Genomic DNA, 15,331 nt, shown 5'->3' with positions numbered 1-15,331 from the left:
AATTAACATAACATAGCTCCTATGATAGGACTACAGGAGGATGACAACTGTCTCACAATATCATTTTAAAGATTTAAAAATTTTGTTTAAGGTAACCCATGATAATCCGAATCCTTTAAATAAAGCAAGTCAAGGCATGCAATTGTCATTAAGAGGGACAGGTGCAAAAACAGACTTTACAGTTCTGTAATGTGAATAGAAATCCCTGAGTAATTAACCATTGCCATTTGTGTTTTCTGGAGGAATGAGTACCTGAAGATAAAAGCGGTACATTCAGTTTGATTGTATTAAAACAAAAGAAGCTGAAGCTCAGCTCAGCACAATTGTTTATCTCAAAGTCTGTGAGTAGAATGTTATCATTTTTCAATAAGACTGAACTACACAGGCAGAAAATCAGGCCAGACACTAGTATTATTATTATTATTATTACTATTATTATTAGTAGTAGTAGCAGTAGCAGTATTAGTATTAGTATTAGTAATATCATTGAGTCTTATCAGACAGAACTCCTTTTAGCTGAAGCATATGTCTGTGCACATATGGGAGCACCATGGTTTCCCAGAATCATCTCTTTTCTTATTACATAGTGAATCAGGTGTTAAAAAGTTTTCCGGGCCTATGGATTAGGTGACATATGTAGCATATTGAACCCAGTGGGAGGATTCTTTGTGGCAATGAAATAGCTGAAGCTTCAAGAATGTAATGTCCTAAAGACCCGATTGGTTTAAAAAGAAGATAAGAAATACTACTATGGTTCATGTTACAATACTTCATAAGGAACTAAAATATTAATATTTTATCATAAAATCTATTTTCTTATGATACTCTAATTCAGTGAGTGTAATTGTTAGGTAAATGTTTCAATTGAGTCATAGTGTTGGGATTAATATCCAGTTTTATTCTTTACAATTAAAGGATAACTTCGTAGGTAACGAAGCTAATAAAGCTAACTATAGCTAAAAGGATAAATATATTACTTGGACAGGCATCAGGTCAACAATCACTAGCTAATAGTTATGCACATCATTCTGGTTTATTACAAATGATGTGGAATGTATCATTCTTTCAAACCAACATCTTCAACACAGTGCTAAATAGCGCAATGGCCATTAGGCAAATTCTAATCACATTTAATTTCAAAACCACAAAAATTTAATTCATGTGAAATATGAATAATGAAATGCATCCATCGTTGATATAATACTGTGAGATAAAACAGTGCAAATTTAACTTTAACATTAGAATTATGGGTCTCGCCACTATTTCAAAGTTCTTAATAGCCATTGTGATTCTGCAATCTGTTCATGCCCTGACAAAACCCATCTTCATTTAAATAGGTGTTAAACCAGAAAGTTACCCATTGTTTCACTTCTTAGATTAATTAGACGCTCCTTCGTGTTTTATTTGTGCTGATACATGATTAACAAACTCATATGAATCCAGCTCATCATTGCATGCCATATGAATATCGTAATATATATGCAAATATTTGTTAAAAACTGCATCAATTTGAAAAACCTAAGGGAAATAATTCCGTCTAACCAGGAAACAATGTTGCCAAATCATGTTCAGAGATCAGATGTAAACATAATGCTAAGGAAGAATAGATTTCCTGTTCAGCTTGTGAATGTCATTGAGACCCATGGTGCAGATCATTTCAAATGCAACATTTAGTCCCTAACATCAAAAAATAGAAAACACTGTCATGAGGCTGATGATAACAAATCTGTTAGGTAATAAATGCAGTTCTGTGACAGTATGTTCTGGATAAGATTCAAAGCACACCTAACTAGCAATATGTAGATCTGGTACATTCAATCTAACCATGCATGCTGATCATATGCTAACAAGAAAAAAAACAACAGTTAGACATCTTCAAGGAAGCATAGTGGCAACAGTGCTTGTAGATGCCAAAGATGATGCTTAGAATGCTTTCACAAAGCAAGAACCAATGCATAATGGCAATGTGGGTTCGATGGTGGTGTCCCTTGTTGTTCTGTGTTCTATAACGCCATTTCCCACACACCCTGCCTTTCCAATAAATGCCCTTGTTTTCACAGTCTATAGAATAGAGATTTCTTCACATGCACAGAGCTAATGAAGGTGAGTGTCCACTTGATTAGAGAATGGAAGAATGGAAACAGGAGGTTCATTCAGCATAGTCATCTAAAGACAAGGAAACAGCCAGGGACTCCAAGCATATTTTCCCATTGTAAAAAAAAAACCCACAAATAGCATGACTGATAATTCTTCCTTCTCAACAGCAGCCAAAGAGAACATGTGTCATTTTCACTTCATTTATAGGAAAAGATCCTTTGTGATTGGCCAGAATGCCATGAGGAAGTGTCGGTTTGCCCCACAGGCAGAAACATAGGCAATGTACTTTGAAGCTGTCTTCTTGGTTAGTTCCCAGTTCTACTCAGTATGAATACCTAAAGCACAAATGACAGAACGGTTCTTTCATATAAAAAGTTGGTGATAAAATGCTAATCAAATTTGATACCAAACGCAATGCAGTATATTGCCCTGCTATCAATGAGCATACACCACATCTTGACAACACAGCTTTCATCTCAGTGATGGAATAGGATTCTTTCAATAATTTCAGGTCATCTGTGGTAAAGTGATTTGTTAGCTCCATAGGACTTGCTGGTAAAATAAAGGTAGAACCAAAGATCAAAATAAGGAAGATCTGCTGTTTAAAATCTTATGCCTAACACCCATTTGGTCTTTCGTCAGAATCTATGCTATACAACTGCAAAGAAGTCACATGCACATGTGCCTTGGTCGTTCCATCACATTGAAATGTGTTGAACAGTACAATCACAACAGGTCTCCCGTATTTTCAACTAGGGCTGATTAAAAGGACTGTGCCCTTGTCTCGAGTGCCACTGGCTAAATGTTGTACCCAGCATTCTTTCACATTCTCATTCATAGCTCTCTTAGCTTTTACTCTAATTGTAACACCTGGCTATTTGAGATCCAGCTTATAGATTTTGTAATGGAAAGCTCATCAGCATCTTGATATGATTTACTTTAAGGCTCCCTTTAATGCCATTAATTATATCCACTCTATTCTACCACAATCAACAACTCAATTGTTTAAAAATTTCAGTAAACATTTACATCACATTTCAGGGTTGTAATAATGTTAATGCATTCAACATTCTTTTTACTGTGGTCTCAAAATGTCACTCTCACAATATTACATGTGTTGAAATTCCCCACCATTAAAATTTCAGTGAAAACTTAACTATTATTCTTTTATGAACAAATAAAAAACTGCAGAAATAGAGAACATTAGTTTTCCCTATACATCTCGACAAAAAAATAATAAATTTTTCCTTGAGATATTATTAATTACTGTAATATTGAAACACTTCTGATCTTGTATGCATTAAGTCACAATATAAAGCATAATCACGCAGATACATTGAACGGACAAAAACACTTTTTTCCTGAGCATATAAAAGCTACGAATAATTAAGTAGGCCTGTTGGTAATGTAATTGAATAATAATAATAATAATAATAATAATAATTCCATCCTTCACTTTGTGGATAGCAATCCCTACAAACTTGAATATCCTTTCGACAGATATCTCGAAGTGAGTGGTGTATTACACGGTGCATTATAAGTTATATATACTCAATTATGAAATGTACAGTTGCCTAGGTTAACCACTATTTACACATTCGTTATATTTTTATTTCCAGAACTTCGTGAGGTGCGCACGTGTAATGAATCGTTTTGATTCTTGGTCTTTATTCCTTAATGTAATTGTTTCCAAAGTGTAATATCTAATATGCCCATTAATAACAAAATTCAGGGTTTTATTTGGGGAAAACAACATGCTTTTTAATCAATTTAATCCTCATGTCATTCATTTAGTCATTTAATATGTGTGTAGGTGATGGGAATATGTGTCCCATTTAATGGTTTAAATGTGTAAGGTGAATGGAAACTTAAAACAGTATTGACGATAGACTCTCCTGTCATACAATGAAATCAAGATCTGAAAGATTTCTGTATGGTTGGGGCAACGTTTTGGCTCCATTAATGAATTGATCATTTGAGTAAAACGGCCATACGTGTATCCATATATACTGTTGGCCTGAGATGTGGAATGTGCATTTATCCCAAAACTGTCAATGATACGAAATGCATTCTAGGCGTTTGTATACGAAGTTAGCTTAATCATGTTTGTCAAATACCGTTTTGCCCTAAAAATGATGTCCCGTATGCTCCTAACATATCGTTTTTGTCTTTCTGGTTTTTTTTCTTTGTGAAATTTCGAGTTTTTTTTTTTTTTTTTCGTTTCCAAAAACTTCAAATAAAAAAAAAATCTAATCAAGACAAAACGACAGGTATTTCTACCATGTGCCATTAATTATTATTTAGTAGCCTATCACCGTAAGTAAAAACTATTTGTCTTCGACTATTATTCATCCAGTCGGACATCTTATAACCAAAAGGGTAGTTGACACATCAAATCGATCTCATGCCATCTGACTGTAAAATTAAATCTGTTATTAAATTCCAGAGAAGGCCGTCTACAGCGCGTCATCTAGCGGCATTCTCGAGACTAGCAACATGAAAGGGGAGGGCCTACCATCAGAAGAGCATCAGAGCATCCCCTTTTAACAGCAGAAAGGTGTTTTTGTCCGTTTAGTGTGTCTGCGTAATTTGCAACTATTTGTAGATGCGGTGGATGTAGAATATTACATCCTTTCCTTATTTGGATTGCATCACATTTCTGTTGATTTAATTATCTGACAATAGGAAAATAATGCTGAATACGGTACGTACAGAAAACATCTATGGCTACAGTACATTTAAGAGCCACCTTTCCTGCAGCAATGAGAGTTCAAGGAGGATACACCACCGAGGCTTTTGGCTCAGACGCTGTTTTCTATCCAACCCAAGGCGACAAAGCACCTGAATAAGAACTGCACCACAGCTTCTGTAAACAAAGGGGGAAAGCAAGCAGAAGTGTGCAGTAACCTCTAATGAGCCAGAGACAGGCATCAGAACAAGCCCCAGGCAAATATTTAGCCTTATGTGCATAACGTGTGGGTAGTTTACTGCTCACTCTTTTCTTTCATTTAGCTTGTGTGTGTGTGTGTGTGCGTGTGTGTGTCTGTGTGTGTCTGTGCACGTGTGTGTGCGTGTGTGTGTGTGTGTGCGTGCGCGCACGCAAGTGCAGAGGTACATGCGCGCGTGACAAGGGATTTTTATTTGTGACTTGAGTGAATGAAGACCAAGTCACACAGTGGTAGCATTGTCTGGCTGTCTGTCACAGTCAGGCGTCATTTCAACCCTGCCTTTCAGAGCCCAGTACCCCACGCTGCACAGTCGCAGAATGTTAATGCGGCTGCCCTGTTGTGCTGGTGAGAGAGAGAGAGCCTGGCGATGAAGGGTGGCTAAGGCTCGCCACTATTCTTTTAAGAGCACAGCACGTACAGAACTTTGACTTCCTTTTTGTTTGTTTTGTTTATTCTATAACGCTAGAGAAAGGTTAAAAAAAAAAAAATGAAAGGATTTATTCCATCCGAATTCTCACGAGGAAGCGATACACTAGCTTCTCTGGCGTGGGAAGCAGCCCAAAGCCGTTGGCCAGTGACACCCAGGTGCCATACCAGCCGAGCTCCTTGGTCACAGACTTGGCTTGCACCACTCCAACATACCTCATGTGCCCAGTTACACAAAAAGCCTTTTCATTCCTTCCTAACACCGAAAGGTCTTCACAATTTCCCTCAATAAATGGAAATGAAACGTGTTTCATGTGTTTCAAATCAAAATATATTTTTGAGTGAATGCCAAATAATTTAAAAGCAAAACCATGTGACATGCATACATGCGACACAAATCCACTCCCCCTCTTTTGGTTCCCCTTAATTACACCACACATTGTTCTTGAGGCTGAATACGTGACAACGATTCGATGATTTGCCATATGCGATTTTTAAAAAATCATCCACAACCCTAAAAGCACAGTACATGTTACCAAATGATACACTCAGCAATAAGAAAGATATTTATATATAGAATAAATAGAATAGAGAATACAGAAAAAAGTTTTCATTAGCAGTAAGCAACACAATTCTTAATGGCCATATAATCTGTCACATAATTGCCTCGAAAGGCTGTCCTTACACAATACCTGCATACCTAATTGTAAATCTGCATGGCCACTGGAAAATCAATTCATATTCCATTAGTTGGCTCTTATCTTTCTTCTCATTCATTTCAAACAAAAAAGCTTTCAAATAGTATAATGTAATGAATGGCATGCAAACCATCTCTCCCTCTTTCAAGGAGAACATGTAATTGTTGGAGAATATATTTGAGAACAAGTATCACCTGACTGTTTAATTGCAAGTGTATTTATGCTAGAAACTATAGGTTCAAGATGAAGGAAAATAAAAATCAAATAAAAAAACCAGAGAACTCATCGTGAAATAAATTGCCTGATCTGTATTTTTCAGCGGTCAGTTAATAAGCATAAATTTGTTCTATCTATGTGTTTCTACGGAACATTACATTTTTAGAATATCAGCATTATATGTAACAACACAACAACTGCTTGGCACTAGAACTGAAGAGCATGAGGGGTTCTCATGTGTCTGTAACTGCTTCAGTACCATTGCCTACTGATGCTTCTTCCTGTAATCTAAGTCAATTTGATAATGACTTCTCTTTTGATGCCAAAATGTATATGATTCCTTCCTCCATTTTTATGACAAGGCTGTTCAAAACTAAGCAAAACATTAAGTAAATTTGAGTGGTGGAATAAGTAATCGTTTAATTTGTAACTTCTCATCTTATTGGAATATTTTCTGCTAACAAAAAAATTATTTTCAAAATGCTGCACATGAATAAGTCTCTTTCATCACAGAATGCTCCATTGAAATATTAATTGATTTTTAAAACTCAAGTAAACTAAGAAGGATTAAAAGATTTAATTCTATTATCCATCATAGAATGACTATCAGAGGATGAGTAAAACCAATTTTCTGATTGTAAAAATTTAGCAAGTATAAATTTACAGAAATAGCATGTGAGTGTCACTCCGTTGCACTATAGAATCTGGGCCCACTGAGTCAAACACTGATAATTCCAGATTTAAAAAATCAAGACACAAAGAGAAAGAATGAGAACGAGAGAGAGTGGGAGTGAGGGACAAAGAGAGAGCAATAGTTAGTAAGATACAGAAGCACTAGCTTTTCCTCTGAATTCAAGTAATATATGAAGTGAAGTTCAAATAAATGTAAAAGAAGACAATGAACTAGGATCTTGGAAGATAAGTTCTGTATATATGTATAGAAATGTATCTGTGCGTGTGTATGCACATGGGTGTGTGCGGGTGTGAAAATACAGTACAAATATTTATGTATAATATTTGGATCTTGGGCAGTTCTTTTTGGCCTCCACACTTTGCTCTTGCCATCACTCTGATACATGTGAATGTTGGTCTCATCTGTTCACAAAACCTTTTTCTAGAACTAATTTTAGGTACAGCTTAGCAAATTTCAATCTGGCCATTCTGTTTTTGCTGTGGTTTGCATCTTGCACTGTAGCCTCTTAAGTTCTGTCCATGAAATCATCTACAGACAGAAGACACTAACACATTCCATACCTGCCTGCTAAAGTGTTTTTGATCAGTCAAACAGGTTTTTTGGGGGGTTTTCTTCATTGTGGTGAGAATTCATTAACTGTATTCCTTGGCCAACCAGGTCCTTTGTAAATACTGAGCTCACCAGTGATCTCAATCCTCTTAATGATGTTCTAAACAGTTGATGTTGGTAAGCCTAAGGCTTGGCTGATTTGTTTCTTATTGCTCAGTCTCTAAATGGCTTCCTTGATCTTTGATTTTCATTGGCACAGCTGTGGTTCTCATGTTGACAAACATCAATAATGGACTCCAAAGGAAATCAAAAGCATAGAGTAAAGACTGGATAACAAAAGCTCTTATACTGTACCTGCATTAAGGAAGCAATTGAACATACCTGAATAATCTTAAAAATCTGTAAATCCATTTTTCCCAAACCTCATGGTGTATTGAAATTGGGGTCTATGTTTAAAAAGTGCTAAATAATAATAAATAACATGGCTATATATATATATATATATATATATATATATATATATATATATATATATATCCAGATACTTAAACAAACAACCATGTATTTGAAGTCTTTCTTCTTCTTTACCATTGAAAAGTAGGAGAGTAGCATTTAATAAAGTTGTGTCATATCTATACATGGGCACAGACAGAGGCACAGACATTACAAGTAGCCGCTGGGCAAAGGTTTAAAAAAAATTCCTTCTTTTCTTTCTGCTTTTCCTCCATCAGGTCTTTTTTCAAATCATCTTTACAAGCCAAAATTAGTCAGGCAGAGCATGTAAGGATTGGGAAGGGAAATGAGCTCATTGGAATAAAAGCAGGAGAGCAAGGAGAGAGCCTGGGGGCATTAAAGCAGGCTACATATGAGAAACCCTTCATCTCCACTGCCAACTACATTATGCCCCAGAGTTCCTGTTAACTAACCTCTGACTGTGAACTGAGATCCTGTGGCTGAAAATCCCCTCTCTGGAACGTCATTGACTGAAACCTAATACTCAAAGACCCAGTCTCATTTCTTATAGGTTAAAGCCTGTCCTTTCTCATGATTCCAATTGAGAGAATATGCTTATGATTATAACAATTTATAGAATTAAAGAATTTTACAAAATACATCAATTGTGATTTTAGACTCACTGTGGGGGGGAAAACTTTAAGTGACACAAATAATTTGCCACAATTTTAGATTCATAAATGTATAAGTAAGGATCACCATTTTCCATGCATTATGATGCTAATGTTTGGCCATAAGCAAGTTATATGCATGTTGTTGTGGTTGTTCCAAATAAAAAAATATGGAAGAATGTAATTGATATTTTAATCTGTTCCAGCTTCAAAGACAGTAATGGCATGGCTTCCGTGCACAGAACAAGTCCTGTTATTAATAATATATTAACATATCAACATATCAAAACCCATAGTATAGTCTTAAAAAGATACATATACATAAAGGTCCACAATATCTGAATTATACAATATGTGAAAACTGCGTTGTTCCATTTATTTCAATGCCATCATTTGATCACAAAACAATCCTATGTTTATTTTAGATTACAGATTGCTGCACAACTGGCTGTATTTAAACCGGAAATGAACAACAGACAGCTTGTGCATTTAACAAACAGTAGCACCACCTTAAATGTTTTATGGTAAGTTAGGGCTTCACAAAGTTAAGTCTGACTGAATACCTGCCACGACTGTGATGTGTTTTGCTACCAGCTCCTTCTGAAGAAATAAAATAGAAGAAATGAACAAAATTGTCATTGACTGCAAGTATCATTGGCAAAATCCTTGGACTGCTCAATGAAAGTTATTTTTATGGATATAAGAAAAACACCAAGCAAGAAAGGTAGGGAATCAAGCTGACCAGTCAATAGCTGTCACTTTCAGTACAAGAGAGTACAGTGTACATTTGGGAAAGAAATCAGAAATTCGTAAAGAATTTGTTCGTTGTTGTTTGAAAAATAAAAGGAATAGAAAACTGATAGACAGAAAATTGAGAGTGACAAGGACACAGAATGAAATGCATGTCTCGAACAAAGACACATTTATATGACAGTAGCCTTTTTAATTTCCCAATTTTTTCATGTCTGCAATAATTGTAGTGAGTATATTATCCTTGACTATCCAACCTTTGATTTATTTATTTATTTATCTGAAGTTTACAGGATAATACTGTATCTCAGTCCAGGAATAAAAACTGGTTTTACAGCTTGGTAAAAGCATACTAATTACTTTCAAAGGAAAGATTTCTTTAGTAAAGCTGTTTTCTAGCTTATTAATAATGCCATTACAAGGCCACACAGTCTGCCAAGCTGTGTAGTTTATGGTCTTAATCTAGATAAGAAATCTGTGATCTAGCATCAAAATTTATTGACTTGACTTTATTGTCAAATTGTAAAACAGAAGTATTTTCAAAAGCCGCATTGAACTGATTAATTTGGAATGTATGAATGTTTTATTTTGAAATATTTTAACATAATATTGGCCACAAATCTCTATTAAGTGTGATTTTGCATTGGGATCTAGAAAAGCTGACATCACAGCAGAGAAAATCAACTGTATAAATGAACTTTAGACCTGCTATAAAAGTAATTGAACAGATTATGTGTAAAATCTCTGATATGCATGGTGAAAGTTCAGAGATGCACCCACAGACTTGCCTTCTCTCATCCTCCCACTCTGTTCAGCCTCCCCTCTCCAGCCTCCCCTTTCCTCTCTGTCCTGTTGGCTCCAAACCTATGGAGAGTCTATTTATACAATTATAGTAACAACAGAAGTCTTGCAAAAGTTTACATTTAGTAACTATATTATTATTATTATTATTATTATTATTATTATTATTATTATTAATAATAATATTATTATTATTATTATTATTATTATTCATGTGAAATTACATTTTCAAAAAATTTAGTACCTCAACTATTTGCAAGACTACGTCATAGAGGTGAGGTTGCATCAACAAACCCATAGGTAACATGGTTTTAGGTTTGTGTTCATCAGTTCTTCAGTTTAGAATTCCGTAACTACTTCAGAATGAAGCTACAAATGTGCATATGTGTGTGTCCATGCACACGTGTGTAAAGGGGCAGTGGAGGAGAACAGCGAATCATTATTCAAAAATTGGAGGTGAACAGTGTTCGCCTAGACTAATTGGCCTAGAAGTATATAAAAGGAAGAGCCTGGCCCAATCCCCCACAGAGCTGCTCTATATCCTCACGGCCAAATCCTCTCTGCACCTCTGCTCATTAGCAGTTGTGAAGTACAGCCACTGCCCACTGCTGATTGGATCGGACCTAGCTGTTACTTTGCACAGGGACTCTCAACTATCCACTTAACTTAACATCAGCCTCTGTGGTCAGGAGCAAGTCCAAACCCAAATGAGCATGGTTAAAGACAAAGTTCAAAGTCATAAAAAATGCAGCCTTTGAGGTGGAGACACACCATGGACCCATCAGTGCATCACAAGTGCAGTTAGCAAGTCAAACGTGTTATCTTTCTGTTGCCATTGTAAAACTGAAAATACCAGAACTAGAAAAAGAGCTGTTTTTTAGGTTTCTGCATTATTTTGCTTCAGGCTGTACATTTTGCAATGCACTTAAAAAAAAAACAATATACATTATGCATGTATTTCTGGTTTATAATTGGAAAAAAATGCACTGAACTAATATGTATGTGCAGCCTAATAATATAACCAGCTGACAATGACCTTGTGACCATTCCAAATGCTGGACGACAGCTTTATGCAAACAAAGATGGTCATTATTTCACCCATAAATATATCATTACCAGCTCATGTCCTCACATTCTGACAATTTGGAATTGTATACCCATTCTAATATATCTGTGCTCCAAATAAGAAAGGCTGAGAAAATTTCTGGAAATACATGAATTCAATTAAGTATGTATAATTTAAATGTGCATGCATACTGTTAACTATGGCCCATTAGACACTAAAACACATTACAAGAGTTAAGTGGCATTTCAGCCCTGCCCTCAAGAGATGCACCAGCTCCTATAGAAGCCATAGCAACTCTGGTGTAAATTGCTACATAAATTACTGCTTTGAAATCATCAATGACTACTCATGCCAAAATGAATGCATTAAGGGCATCCTCTGTATAATAAAATTCCATAGCGCTCATTGTCCGGATAGCTGGTCCTAAATGCATGTACCTGTGTAAGACTGATGCCTACAATAACACCACCTCCCCCTGCCTTCTCCATGAAGCCCTGCTGACAATGGCATGTAAAGTGAGAGGGGAAATATGTCTCACATCACGCTTCCGTTTGTGCATCTGGACCGGGGCTCATCCCCCGTTACCGTGACGGCAGGCGCAGGCCCCTCCGACTGTGCCAGTCTGCTGCGTGACGCGGCGACGGGCCTCGGTCGCCGGGCGCAGAGGCAGAGCAGAGAGCACTGTGGGTCACACCAACGTGATGTCTCACAGGAACAGATGCATGGACAGGGGAGCCCTGGGTTCCTGCCAGAGGCGTCCTCCCGTCTCCCCGGCACTGAGAGAGGCTGGAGGATCTCGGCCGTTTGTCCTCGTCAAACGCAGGCCTCCTTCGGGAGTTTATTTGTGAGCATTTTTGGTGCTGTCGTATTTTTTTAGGAGTAAGATTGTTTGGCGCAAAAACTATGAATGTGCTTCATCTCATCGCACTGTGCTTTATCTTTGAATGTTTTATTAATGCCCTCAGGCCAAGGAAATAATCATACTCTGAATGTGTCATTCAGTACACAGACTATTCACGTTGCCACAGAAATCTCAGTAATTCTGGAAATGTGTGATTATATCAATCACTGAAATCCTTGAAATATGTACAGCTCTCTTTTGTGGGGTAAATATCAGTCATTGATTGAAATAAAATATAAATCTCACTTCCCTAACTTAAATCCTTCGTAACAGTTTCTCTAGTCTTAATACAGCATGTTTCTATATTGGTGAAGACTGAGAAACAGTATCCACAAGTGTTGAGGTTACTTTATTTATGACACAACAGACACAATTAGAGTGTCTCAGGACTTGCCCATGGGACTGGTGTTTCGATTGGTATGTTTGGTTAGATGGGATAATGGCTGGGTCACTTGACAGCCCCAAGCCTGTTTCTTCCTCTACCACTGCCCATCTGCCGGTCGAAAGCCTGCCATGCCACTGTGGCACCATCTTGTGGCACTTCCAGCCAACCCCTTCAACAGTTTCAGCCCTGTCCTGTAACTGAAACCTTGCAAGGGCTCAGACTATACGGTATATCCATTAGAATACTGAAGCACTGTTCTCTGTATCTATACTTTTTTCTCTGCCTAGTTAATTGTTGCATCTATGAAGTGTAGGCTAAGTGTTGGAGATGTGGGTCAGGTAACCAAGGCAGAAAATTTCAAAAAGCTGCATTCATTAAAGTAGCCATCCTTGTGAAATTGGTTGTTGTCGATCCTCATGTACAGTATCACATCACCAAGCTTGCTCTTGATCATTTGCTGTCAGTGAAATCACTGGTATTTCAGCATGAATTAACTCACAGGAAAGCTAAAAGTGTGGGTTCTCTTGCATTTTTACAGTGAATCATCCAGAGACTTATAGCATTAACTCAAACATACTGACAGCTATATGGTATCATAGGTTGAGAAGCAGTTTTATAATTAGAAAGTTAGTTTGGATTCCAGTTGGTACACTACTGTTGTATTAAACATTTCCAACAGAACAGTATTCGTGATGAATACATTCCATGTATTCATCATTTCTCGATTGTTGTTATGTGAACAAGGTAGGTGCATACGTAGGCCTGTTTTAAATATATTCAGAAATCTTTAAACCTACTTAATCATGAATAATGTGATACTGTTAAATTGGCTCTTTAATAATTGCAGTCTATGACTAACCTTGTGTTATATGTTTTATACCCTTGAATCTTATTTCTTGAGGATGTGGAATAGTGTATCGTGTTGCCGATTTTATTACAGTGTACCTTTGTATCAGTACCAGCCAGGAATTAGTCAGAATCTAATGATAGCATCATACTGTCTTGTTTACAATGCTTACAGACTGCTCTTTTTCTGGATTCTGTTTCTGCTTTCTGTTTTCCACTCCTCTTGTTGAAGCAACTGGCTCACTCTGAATGTGTTACATTTTTACATGTGAAACTGTGGTTCTGCGGCTTCGAATTCCCTCAAATCATTAGCCATGCTATTATTATATTTATGTGAATTTCTGGTTTGGGCCTTGGTTGATTGTAACAGTTGTTTCTAATTGTCTTGATTCTACTGCCATCAGTTGTAACAGTGTTTCCTGCAATCTGCATATGTAAGTAAGACTTAAATAAATAAAATCAGCTCTGAAAATGATTACATACCTTTGAGTGCAGGCCTTTTCAGTGTCCTCATCCAGGTTTAGGATAAACCAACTATTTTTCCGATGAAATTTTTCTATGTGGTGATTGTTATACTTGACACTGATATTGAACCACTGAGCAATGTTCTTAATTTTAACTAAATATTCACTTGGAAACATGGATATTATCTGTAATGTAAACTATGTAAATAAAGGTGTTTTCTGGGCTCATATGGTAACCCATCTATGCACTTACCCTACACTTTGCCTTACCTCACACTTTATTCCCAGCATACAATTATATTGATCAATAATTCACACATTTTATTAATAAGTGAAGTAGGCATTAATGTTTTGCATTCGAGTTGATACAGAAGGGCTAGTGTCCAATGGTAAAATATGCCATAAATTATAGCACAAACTATGGAGAAGAAAAGGCTAATTTAATTAATGTATTAAATTAATACATTATATTTTAATTAAAGATGCTGTCTTTTGCATTATACCATATATTTTTGCTAAAAAAAATTTATGAATTAATCAAATTAGCAATACAATGCATGATTTTTTTTCATGCCCACACAGACTCATGCGAATGAATTGGTCAAGGGAAAAGCGAAATGCCTGTGTTTAAGAAATGATCGTTGAATAAAGTGGACAACATGCAAATTTTTTTACTGGGATGGATTGTCTTTTTTGACATACGGTCATGTTTTCAGAAATCATGAACAGGTTTTTTTTTAAATTTGAAGTAGCTGAATACGAATGCCTAAAATGACAGTGTGCCAAGAGACTGTGATGACGGTGAGAAAGGAGGCTCTGTTGATTTTTTCTGGGCTGCGCCATTACTGATCAGAGTGCTTGTTCCACCAGTTATTCACATACTTACTGCCGGAGCTCTTTGTTTTAGCTGATTAACACGCCAGCGAAGCGCTGAACACAATCTGCTTGATGGGCGGCGTGAGGCGGTGGATTTGCTGTGAAAATGAGGAGCCCATCATAAGCACAGGGGGCCGTAGTCATTCTTGTAAATAAGGGGGAAAGTTTATGCAGTGCATTGTGGGAGAAAACAAAACATAAGCATTTCTTTCATTATTTTCCCTGCCCGGACTGTTTGGAGCTCCCAATTAACGGCGAATGTTCTGGAAAAGACCAAAGGCCTGCAATTATCTATTCGGACTTTGATGTTGTGTGCTTCCATCATCACATTTGATTGCACCTCTAAAAATGATCATCTGGGGCCAGAGTACATTATAATGAGTGGGGAACGAGTTCAGCATAAGACTGGGTCTTCTGAACAACGCCCCTCTAATGATAGCTCTCTCAAAGGACCGGGTTATGAAATACACATCATAGTGAGGGCCAGAGA

This window comes from Anguilla anguilla, chromosome 5 (assembly GCF_013347855.1).
Source record: "Anguilla anguilla isolate fAngAng1 chromosome 5, fAngAng1.pri, whole genome shotgun sequence".
Lineage (NCBI taxonomy): Eukaryota > Metazoa > Chordata > Actinopteri > Anguilliformes > Anguillidae > Anguilla > Anguilla anguilla.
This window is presented reverse-complemented; position numbering follows the sequence as displayed.